Source organism: Protopterus annectens, chromosome 12.part0 (assembly GCF_019279795.1).
Source record: "Protopterus annectens isolate FY-2018-M chromosome 12.part0, PAN1.0, whole genome shotgun sequence".
In the NCBI taxonomy this organism is placed as follows: Eukaryota; Metazoa; Chordata; order Ceratodontiformes; family Protopteridae; genus Protopterus; species Protopterus annectens.
The window spans coordinates 1,544,596,930-1,544,610,038 of NC_056746.1; positions in this window are offsets into that span (position 1 = coordinate 1,544,596,930).

Genomic DNA, 13,109 nt, shown 5'->3' on the forward strand with positions numbered 1-13,109 from the left:
CTTAATACTGTTGTGCTGTATACCCGGTGATGTCATTGGGTGTGTCTGTGCAGCCGTATCCATGGATTATTTCCGTTGTTTTACGGTTGCTACTGCAACGGTATTGCCTTTAGTGTTACATTACAGTTGCCTGCATTGCCTTGGCTTTGCATCTTACATTACTGCATCCTGCAGGCACATGGCATATGATGCATTTTATCTGCAGCCGCAGTTATGCTACCTCTGTACTTGGCTGTGCTATTTCGGTTCTTTGCTCTTTGCATTTCTACTACATCCCTTACTATCTTTGCATTCATATGCCTCCCCTTTCCCGTTATGCAGGGGTCTGCATGCAGAGTTACCAGCTGCCGCCGTTTGCCCTTCCTGGATTGATTGGTGCTGATTGCTCATTACGGCTCCATTTACACTGCTTCCGCATTTCCTCGTATTCTCCGCATTACCTTCCTATATCCGTGGTTGTTGACGGGGAGGCCGTCACATGACTGGTTTGGGGAACGTAGTCATCCTCGTGCACATGCATCTGTGCGCGCATTATGTACTCTCAGCGCATCTATTTCCTCACGCGCCAGTCCTGATGCTGTGATGTGCATTGTACAGCCCAGATTTGCTGACCTCCAATATCCTTCCTCCTACGGTGGCACACCCCTCTGTGGTTGACATGTATCTCGTGTAGGCCACTCCTCGGTGTAGTACCGCCATACCGCTTGTTCCATCCTTACACCGCCGCTTTTTGCGATTCACTATTATCTGCCTCATTTGCATGGAATTGACTACTAATACATGGTTACGGGCGCCAACACCGCCACCACTCCTTGACAACCATTGCGCTGGGGTTGAAGCTTTACATACATACTATGGTGTGTGGTGGCTGTGCAGCTGATGTGTGTTATACTGCTCTTTTAGGACATTGTCATATTATTTCATTGCTTTGCAACTTCTGTGCACATATCCGGGTCTGCTGTTCTTTCTACGTACGTACATTTATGTCATTTTTTACATTTTGTGCATATTTTCTTTGGACATTCTCGGTGCCTTTCTACATTGGCATATTGCACCTGTATGATACCTCACTTTGACAGCCTTCCGTTACTCCTCGGTCATGTTTGGGTAAATGTAAACCGTTTTTTTTGGTTTACATTGCCGTTCTTACGCTTACTTCGCGCCACTTCGTGGATCGCTATTTGCCTTCATTTGCATGGTGCAATACCGCACACAGTGTGTTTTGCATACCTACGCCGGGGGCGGAGATGGTCCGGCGCACGCCGGTAGTGCACGTGGAATTCATTCATACCTGAATCGCTCAGCAGCCATATTTGGCGTTATAACGCCGACGCTATGCTGGCGCCTGGCGCAAGGTTCATGAATCCCGGGGAAGGTTTAAATATAGCTAAGCGACATACACATGTAACATGTTTTCAGATCACTCAGCATTATGGATAGAAATACAGGATAAAAGAGTGGGAAAAGGAATAAAAAGAATAAATGAGAAATTATGGGATAAAAAATACTGACAGATGTAAGGGATGAAAAACATTGGAAGATATAAGAATAGTGGATAAATAAATTATAAAACAACGTGTATGGATGCTTTACAAGAGTTGGAAATGAACAATAGTGATTATTATGTGCTAGAACAGAGAATTTATGAAAATAATCAAGAAAAAAATAAAGAATTATTATTTAGGCAAAGATATTATTTGAAAGGTAAAAAAGAAGATGTATCAGCTTATTTAAGCAGCATAGCTAAAGAGAATACTAGTATAATGAAATAAATGAATGATGATACAAGAGAGGGAAGAGGATCTCAGGTACATGTTATGAATATTGTAATTATGTGTAGAAGAATTTTCAAGTTAGAAAGAATGAAATAAAGAATGGCATGTTAGAAAATTGACAGAACAAGAAAGTAAGGAATTGGAATATGAGATTTCCTTATATGAATTATCTAAAGGTATCTGGACAAGTTAATTTATACTCAGCATTAGATGGAATATGATACCAATTTTATACAAATTTTATGAATTGGCAGAATAAATACTTAAGTTACGAATGAGTGGTTAAATGAAGTTTCTTTTATAAGGATTTATGATGTAATATATGTAAATTTGTACAGAAATAGGAAGATAAAAATAAAATTAAAAATTAGAGACCTATAGTATTGAACAATACAAATTGTAATATTTTTATAAAAAAATAATTAAGAGTGGAAAGCAAAATTAAAATATTTTGGAAGATAGCATATATAGTTTAAAGGGAAAGGATGCTAGGAATTATCTTTCATAGTAAGGGAAATTGTAGATATTATAAACAGGACAAATGAGACCAAGATCATTATAGGAGATTTAAATAAAGCCTTTGACATAGTACAACATGAACTTTTGTGGATGTTAGAGAAATATGTATTTGAATATATGTGAAGTGCTAGTTTAAAAGCAAAGTAGTATGTAATGCATTTTATTCTATTAATGATATGACAAAAAGGATGAGTTCATATGTAATTGCAAGAAGTTTTTGAAACTGCAGTGTGCCTTGTTGCAAGTTGGCCTCTGACCCTGGCAGCTGCTAGCTCAGCAAGTTCTAATATTTATTCTTCTCACAAGTAATTATCTGCTGGGTCAGGAAATTAAATATGTGAAATAATGAAATCTTCTGCTCTTTCCTGCTGGGATGATTTGGCCTTGTGTATGTGTTACTAGATAACACGCAGCTGTTGGGAAAGTGTTACAGGGGAACAAAGAAGTGTATTAGAAGACTGAATCTGCTATTGTATTTGAACCAGCCTGGAACCTTGAAGAAGTAACTTTACAGAAAGACATTATGTCTGACCAGATGGTTAGCAAGGCCATATTGTTACCAGAGGAAAACTTTTTTAAATATACAGCATCAGCATTATTTTATGAATAGAATAGTGTAAGCTAAAGTGATGTAGATGCCTTGTGACTGACCATGTCAGTAAGGTGGGCACAACTTGAATGTAAGTAACTATAAAAATTGTGTACTTCCTGTTTCATGTCAGACAAAATTCTGTACTTGTATGTTTTTTGCCTCCTGGTGTACACTAGTAAACTGAACCTCCTGTGTATTGATCTTTTATTTTATTTGACAGTGGACAATTATGAAATAGTATAACATTAGTAAGAAAATTAAGAATGCATGATGTTCTGCATATAACAAAAATTAAGTAATAATTTTAGTGAATGGATGATTAAGCAAATACATAGATATTCTGATTGGCATACATTAGGGATGTCCTGTGGGTAGTATATTGTTTGCATTAATTATGATTGTATTAGTCACAGATGTAAACTTGTGCATGAGCAGTGTTACTTAGTATTAATGAAGGTATAAAAATTCCAGTCATGTATACATACGCAGATGATATTATATTGATTATGAGAAACAAAATCTGGATGAAATAAGTTATATGTTTATACGTCAATGTTTAAATATAATAGGCATGCCTTTAAATAAAGAGAAAAGTAAAAGAATGGGTAATATAAAGATAGGAGGAGTATCTTCCCAATGAAAGAAATCTCTGTGATAGGAATAAGATTCTTTGTCAAAATGTAAGTGAAGAACAATGGAATAGGATACTAGATGAAATAAAGGAGCTTTGCTTTTTTAGAAAACATATAAGCTATTATTTAATAAAAAATTGTTTATTTGATTAATTCAGTTATAATGGGAGAGATTGCATATTTAGTGTCTATATTACCAATAATCTATGAAAAATAAATACAAGTACTTTTTATATGAAATTCCAGATTGAAATCAGTGAAGAGATGAGTCTTATACATGGACAAGGAAGATGGAGATTTAGGATTAATAAACCAAATTATTTATGCTGGTTCTTTGAATTTGTATTTTTTTGGGTAAATGATAAAAAATGAAAAGTTAGTGGCAAATTTACTAAAGTACAAATTTAAGCAATTGGGAAATGTTAAAAAATTTCACACGAGGAAATGTATGTTTAAATTAAGTAATGAGATATTACCAAAAAAAATTATTTTATGGAAAATAAAAATTGATGAAATAGAAAATGAGAGGAAAGTGTTGCACAAAAATATCATAGCACAATATTATTATGTTAATCCTTGGGCTGAGCTAGTGAATGAAAATGTTAAAGCTATAAAAGTATGAAAATCATAGGGTTTGTTTCTGTAAGGCTTGCCGAATCTGGCACATTATGCTGATCTCAGTGTGAAACGTGCTGATAACATTGTAATATGCTAATGTATGACAAGAAACTTAGAATATCTCAGAGCACAACTGAGGACTTCAGTGTCAATGGCGACTATAGAATAATAATCCATAAATATAAAAAATAGTTGTCCAATACCATTGTACATTACCAAACAAATGAAAAGATATAACAAATCAAGAATCCTGATAGTTGTTTATAAAGATAAAATCTATACAGTAACTTTAATGACAACTAAGGAATGTTACTGACTCTGTAGTGATAGCCACCAAAAAAAACACACAAACTAAAAATGCCAAGTATCCTAAACTAATCAGTATGGTAAATCTAACAGAAATTTGTAGGACTACACACAGAAATGTATCAGACAATCATGGATATGCCATCGATTAACTTATAATATGTGAGCCAAAGCTGCAAGGCTATTTGTAATACTTATATATTCATACCACTCATTATATTAAAATCAGAGATGACTATTGATATTTACATAATGCATGAATCATTAAAAAATATTGACTTGAATGTATGGATTCTGAAGGATTCCATAAATTCCCTAATTAAAAAAAATAATAAAGACAAAAGGCATTCACAGCAACTTTGCCATAGCTGACAGTTGCTAACAATGGGATTGGAACTTATGTGTTCAACACAAGTAACACACACACACATAAGGAAAGTGGGAGACAGAAAAGAAGATTTGGGTTATGGATAAAGAAGAGTACATACAAGAGGAATGTTGGAAAAGGAAAGTCTGAGGGAAAGTCAGAGGGGCATGGGCAACATTTTGTCTTTTTTGGGGTGGGAATAGGCCCCATTTTTTATTTTTTTTAAAGAATGGAAGGAAAGGTAAACATAGGGAGAGAGGAGGTGAAGGTAAGCACAGCAGTTATACCCAAAGGACAAATAGCACAACACAAGACAGACAAAGTCAGGAAAAAAATGGTAAGGACAGGTAAGTTACACAAGTGGCACACTACACAACACGGGCAATGGAAAGACATCAAACAGGGTGGGGAATGCATTCTATCCATGGTGAAATGCAGAAAAAGAAATCTATGCATGCACATTAGCACATGTTGCATAATGTGTAGCAGTCATACCTTGATATGTATGATGACCAATGGTAAATGTGTGTTCCAGGGTAATAAAGTCAGATCACAATACACATTGGATAAATACACATATATCCAATTAGTCCATTGACAGTGCAGGTGTTAGCCAAGCCATATCATGCATAAAGATCAAGGGCACATATCTCTACAGGACACAAATGACAAACCTACCTCCCTAGAAAACACAAGTGGAAAAAAACTAAGGGTAATGCTGCTCAATGCCAGAAGTCTAAACCTCAAGATGCATGCCCTTGAAGCCCTCCTCAGTATGGAAAACATTGATGTCTGTGCAGTGACTGAAACCTGGTTCAAGGCTCCTGAGAGCACCCCAGCACCATCAGGTTTTACCTCATATCATACTTTCCGGCCCCAAAACTTGGACCGAACCACAAAAGGAGGGGGGGGGTATCCATATTCATCAAAGATACCCACACCTCCAGGTTAGTGGCAACACACGAAGCATCTGAGACCATCCAGGTGCAACTAACCATAGGCAAAACTGCCTTACAGTTTGTAGCATGCTACAGACCACCCTCTCAAACTCAGGAACCCCACACAGCCTTCCTGAAGACACTGGAGAGTATGAATGTCTCTTCAAATACCATAATTTTGGGAGACTTCAACTACCCAAACATAGACTGGGAACATTACTCAAGCCCCAACACCCTAGCCCAAAGGTTCCTAGAATTCATAAACTCAAATGCAATGGAACAACTAGTCACCATTCCCACAAGAGGAGACAATATACTAGACCTGATCATCACAAACATGTGGACAAAATGCTCCACACCGGAAGTATATCCCTCTTTGGTAAGATCAGACCATAAATTAATCTCACTGGATATCCACATCCCGCCCCCACCCCCTGCACAAAAGACCACAGTGAAGAACTTCTCAAAAGCCAACTTCACACTTCTTAAGACTGAAGTTGTATCCTTCAAGGCCCCTGGCCCAGTGGAAACCACAACCCACACTGCTGAATCCTTTGCAAATGCCTTCTACGGGCACCTTCAAGAATGCATGAATCATGCAATCCCAAATAAAACCAAGACCCATTCCCCCAAAGGAAGGCGTCCGGTCTGGTGGACCCCAGCCATAAACAAACTTTACAACAGGAGGAGGAAGCTACTACATGACAGAGCAAAATCCGTAAAAGGGAAGGCATCTCTGATCAGTACTAGCAAAAAACTACGATCACTCATAAAATCATCCATGGCCAACTTTGAGAGAAAAATCGCAAAAGACACAAAAGACAATCACAAGGCCTTCTTTAGCTATGTTAGAAACCTGGGTGGAATCTCCCAGATATGCTCAGAGTTAGTCCAAAATGACACAAAATACACTGAACCCACTGACATTGCCAACATTCTGGCAGACAGGTTCAGTGCAAATCCCCCCCCCCCAAAAGGAGAAAAAACTATCCAAGCAGAGTGTAGCCTCCCTAACATCTCAGATGCCCAGGTGAGAGCTGCCCTCTCTAAAGCTAAAAACACAGCATCAATGGGACCGGACGGTGTCCCTGGCTGTGTACTACATGAACTCCAAGAGGAACTAAACCCACACATAAGGCTGCTGTTTAATCTTAGCCTTACTACAAGATACGTACCCAAAGAATGGCGTATGGCAACAGTGGTCCCACTTCACAAAGGCGGTGCTTCTATGGACCCTGGAAATTACTGCCCCATAAGCTTGACGAGCCTGGTCTGCAAAGCTATGGAGAGGATCATTTTGGAACTCATAAACAAAGACATTGGGGACCTACAGACATTGGATCCTACCCAATTTGGCTTTGTCAAGGGCAGATCCTGCCTTTTGAACTTGGTCAACATTTTTGAAACAGTCACTAAGGCCATTGATGAGGGTAAGGCAGTTCACACAGCCTACCTTGACCTTGCAAAAGCTTTTGACACAATACCCCACTCGGGCATCATAGACAAACTCACCAGCTTAAATGTAAACCCATATGTCACAAGATGGGTTGCAAACTGGCTCAAGGACAGAACCCACAGGGTCAGAGTTGCTGGAGCTATGTCAGACTCTAAGCCAGTCACAAGCGGTGTCCCACAGGGCTCAGTCCTGGGACCCCTCTTGTTCGGCATTTATTTTTCCGAGGTACAGGCAAACATAGGAGGATTGTGGCTGACAAAGTTCGCAGATGACTGCAAACTGGGCACCATAATTGATACTCCAGCGGACACAAACATCCTTCAGAGAGGCCTCATAGAAACGGATAATTGGTGCCAGAGCCATGGCCTTAAGCTGAACGCCAAAAAATGTATAGTCATACCCTTTGGGAAAAACAAGGTACCCACAAATTACCACATAGGTGGTAATCCATTAAGTACGGAAGAGGTAATCAGGGACCTAGGGACCCAGGTTGACAGTAACCTCTCATTTGACACTCACATTGCCAAAGTGGTTAGGAAGACCTTCTATATTGCCCACCTTATCATGAAGGGTTTCACATCTAGATCAAGTGAGGTCATTGTGCCCCTGTACTCTTCTCTTATCAGGCCAATGATTGAGTACAATGCCCCATTTGGGATGTATCTTACCTGATACCTGCAGCAGTTGGAAAGACCCCAAAAGTTCCTCACCAAGAGGATAAAGGGTCTTAAACATATGTCATATGCTGACCGACTGAAAAAACTCCAGCTCTATTCAGTTGCATACCGCCTACTCAGAGGTGATCTGTGCCTGACGTACAAGGCCATGTCCAATCCGGAATTAATGGACATGCTCCACCTCAGAAAATCCAAATCCATCAGAGCCACGAGAGCAAGAGACTTAAACCTCAACACTGAAATAAATAGGACATGCTGGAGGGACAGATTCATAACCCAGAAGTTCCCTACACTCTGGAACAGAATCCCAATCCATGTTAGGCAGAGCCCCTCACTAACTCTATTCAAGAGAAATCTTGATGAGTGGATGGGAGATCATAGGTTTACCCCGGGGGTCATCTCTGTGTCACTACTAGACAGAGGCACAGTAAACTAAACCCTAAAAGGGCGTAGTATTCTCATCCTAAGGGGTGGTGAAAGCCACAACACTCTGGCTAGGCTTATAAATGCCCTAGGGCAGATAGCCTAGTATGAACCTATGAACCTATGAACAACCCAACCTATGACCATGTATGTGAAAGGCAAACAACCAAGCACAGTGCCAAACAGAAGTACTGCACAAGATCAGCTAAGGCTGCTACACACGTAGGTGTATATAACCAAATGTCTATATTTTACACACTTATGACATGTCAAAAGCAACACACAGGTGTACATGTGTGTGTATGTGTGTCAGTGGCAAAATGGAAATATACATGAAATAAAGGTCAATACATGTACATACATCAATATCGTAATAATATTTAAAAAAAATATAATAGAACAGAATAATGAACATGGCAGGTGGTGCACATGGATGTGAAAAAATACAGTGGGTGTCACACAAGTTTAATAAGAACAATGACATATTGCAAGCATTAGCCAACAGCTTGTGTGCACATGTCCCACATTGTAAAATGCCCATACATTTGGCACATGTTCACTGTCTCAAATTAATAACTGTCAATGTACAGTAGTTTTGTCAAAGGTAAACATAGCTACAAGAAATACTAGGGACATATTAAAGTGGTAGGGAGGTAGGCAACCTGGGACCACATCATGGACACTGTAAGGTGACACAATGCAAACGTATGAATAAGGCACATAGGCTGCTGTAAAAGACACACAGACATACATTTAAACAAATATAAAATATATGTCAAATGGACAGATTGATTGTTGATGTCCATAACACTGGACATGTATAAAATATGCATAGTAATGCGCAATCATGTCACATCAACATGCATAGGTAAGCAAGTTGAAAATTTCAGTCACATACACATATCTTATCATGCAAATATCAAATAAATGCATGTGCATGTCAACCACACTGCTTGTTACGGAGCAGAGGACACCCCTGTGACCATCATTACAGCACATTTGCAGTACATCACTGAAAGCTCACTTGCCAAAAGCTACATATGTGTGTCAGTATGTATCTGACTATGTGCATACATACATGTATGATCATAATGTTTACGAATATTTATGGCAGATGTACATCCATGTCACTACATCATGGGTGTGGAGATGCTACATACAAGAAACATGTCGTAATGTACTGTGAATGAATGTGCAATTTGTAACATTGTGTACAAATTAATGTTTCCTTGGTCATTGATGCAGTCAGATAAGGAGGACATCACATAGACAGATTATGCCTGTATATGATCCTGCATGGCATTAGTATTGCCCACCCATGACAGAACACCACATCATGAGAGTGAGACATCATGACAACTATCATCCAAAGCCATATGGAGTGACATGTCTGTATGTTGCACATACCTGATATGGCAAAACAGACATCCAAGGCATGTGACACTGTTAGTGTTGGACTATGGACAACATATGTTGTCTGTCAGTTGTCACACTAAGACACATGTTTACAGGCTGCCTGTTGCAGCACTATCAACAGACAGTTGAATGTGTGAGTGGCCAGTGTAATGTCAATGTGTGTTATACACACATTGAAACCAAATAAATGTCACAGGATAGTAGCACATAAGCATGACAGATACATAGAATGCATGTACAAGAATGCATGTATAGTCTAATCAATTAAATGTCAATCACCATGTTGACAGCAGGGCACAAGTGGGGAACACAGACAATATCTACTGACTAGAGGAACTAGACTGATCTGGATCAGAGTCCTGAATTATCCCATGAGCTATTGTCCTGAATGAATCCTATATAGCTCATGCCATCTCATTGAAGAAGGTCTCCATACTCTTCCTTATATGTATTTGGCACACATTGGTAATGACCTCCCTGATCTCCTCTTGAAAATCGTCCCTATCATGGTCATGGGGATTTTTCCTCCAGGGTTCAGGCAGGATGTCTCAAGCAGGGGCAGGTCCATGTTCTTCAACATCATTGTCATCATCACAGTCTTCTTCTGATGATTCAGGCAGCGGCCTTGGATGTGCATGTCATTGTCTTTGGATTGGTGAACATCCTAGGTACCATGCTATGTAAAGATGAATTGTAAAACACAGCAGAAAAGAAAACAAAATGTGTACCAGTAAAATTCCATGAAAATCAAAGCACAGCACATATTGTTATGATGACAATTTACACAGGTTGCAGAGACACAGTCATTATGGAGAGAATTACCCATGGACCAATATGTCATACTCCTGAAAAGAACAAGAGTATCCTTTTCTGGGCAATTCTGTATGCTTAGACACACACCATGTGTCATTAGCATTGTGAAAAATATATGAATGGTCAACAAGCATATTTTACTGTTTGTATTCAATTATGTATATAAGCGGATGCAATATGCCATTGTATAAATGAGGAGAAAGATATTGGAGACTACTGTGGACAATAGACCCAACATGTGACAACCATCTGAGACAGGCAGCAAGATATTTGGCTGAACACTCATCAATATAATGAGTACAGCACTAAACACAATGCGATATATTAAATCAAAACAACTGTAGAAATATCAGAATGTAATAGATCTGTTAATAATGGAATTGCATGTGTACAACTGTATGCATTCTCTTCTGAAACAATCAGGAAAGAGCAGGATTATGAAATATATATTTTGAAACATGCTTGCTTATTATGAACTGATGCTATCAAATTGGTACCTGCTCAAGTGTCAGTCAACCTAGAGTATAGCAGACTATAGCAGCGTTTTTACAAACACACAGATGGTGTGTGAGACAGGTGAAATACCAATATTGAACTGTAGGCCATGCCACATTGTCTGCAAACAGCTGTACTAATACTGTCACTGCAAAGTTTTATTCACTCTGGGAATAAGTAGTCTATGCTCAACAGATCAAACATCAGAAATCACAATCAAACATACAAGTATACGAAACCATGCATCATAAGCAATAATCACAGCTCTTACACTTTTATGTAAAACATTCACCTTATAATCTGTGTATCTGATACAACAAACTGTTTATTATGTTGCAGATGTATTTTCAAATAATGTGTGTTGAAAAAATGGATCAAAATTACAACATACATCAACGCTATAAGTTTTATACACAGTTATAATGACAGCTACTGTTTGCTGATTTCATAGGTTCATAGGTTGGTACTAGGCTATCCACCCTAGGGCCTATACAAGGTTAGCCATAACAATTTCTGGCTATTTCTTCCCACAGTATTTACTTCCCTGGACCCCTGTCTAACAGGGCGACTGATGTGTTCCCTGGGATAAATTTCCTGACTCCCATCCAATCACCAAGGTTCCTTTTGAAGAGGGCCAAAGAGGCACTCTGCTTGACATGTACGGGCAGTCTATTCCAGTGTCTGGGGTGTCTCTGGGTCAGGAACCTATCCCACCAGCATGTTTTGTTCATTGTGATGACAAGGTTTAGATACCTGGAGCATGTATCTCTGAGGGATTGGGATTTCTTTAAGTGTAGCATGTCCAACAGCTCTGGGTTTGACATGGCTTTGTATGTTAAGCAGAGATCACCTCTGAGTAGACAATATGCGACAGAGTATAGGTGGAGTTTATTTAGACAGTCAGCATAGGGCATCTGCTTTAGGACTGTGGTTCTTTTAGTGAGGTATTTCTTTGGCCTTTCCAGTTTTTGCAGCTGTCTTGAGAGGTACATACCAAATGGGGCATTGTATTCTATAATGGGTCTAATAAGGGATGAGTACAGTGGGACAATGACCTCCTTATTTCTGGATGAAAACCCTTAGTGATGAGGTATGCCACATAGAAGGATTTCCTGACTGTTGTGGCAATGTGGTTATTGAAGGTGAGACCACTGTCCACCTGTGTCCCTAAGTCTCTTATCATACTTTCGGTGTTTAGTGTACTACCACCTATGTGGTAATTCACAGGTACATGTTTTTTTCCAAAGGGAATAACTATACATTTCTTGGTGTTGAGCTTGAGCCCATGGCTCTAACACCAAGCATCTGTTTCTGTAAGGCTCTTTTGTAGCATATGCACATCATTTGAGGATTCAATAATGGCCCCCAGTTTGCAGTCATCTGCAAACTTTGTTAGCCAGAGTCCCTTAGTGTTGGCCTGTACATCAGAGAAGTAGATGCCAAACAAGAGCGGCCCCAGGACTGAACCCTGAGGTACTCCACTTGTCACTTGTCTGTAGCTGGATTTGGAGTTGGCTACTTTCACAGTGTGGGTACTGTCAGTAAGCCAGTTGGCAACCCATCGAGTGATGTAAGGATTAATGCCCAGCTTATTAAGTTTATCTATGATTCCAGAGTGGGGGATGGTGTCGAAGGCCTTGGTGAGGTCCAGATAGGATGTGTGGACCACCTTACCCTTGTCCCTGGCTCTGGAAACTGATTTGAAGAAGTCAATCAGATTCAGGAGACAAGATCGGCCCTTCATGAACCCAAACTGCATGGGGTCCAGTGTTTGAAGGTTGCCAATGTCTTTGTTTATAAGTTCCCTAATAATATGTACCGTGGCCTTGCAGATCAGGCTCATCAGACTGATGGGGTGGTAGTTCCCGGGATCCAAGGTGGATCCGCCCTTGTGGAGTGGGATAACTGTAGTTGTGTGCCACTCAGTAGGCACGAAGCCTGAGGTGAGGCTATGATTAAACATGAGGTGTCAGTTTATTTTGTAGTTCATGTAGTACACAGCCTGGGATGTCGTCTGGTCTCATGGATGCTGTATTCTTAGCTTTGGAGAGTGAATTTGTTACCTGTGTGCCCATTATTACC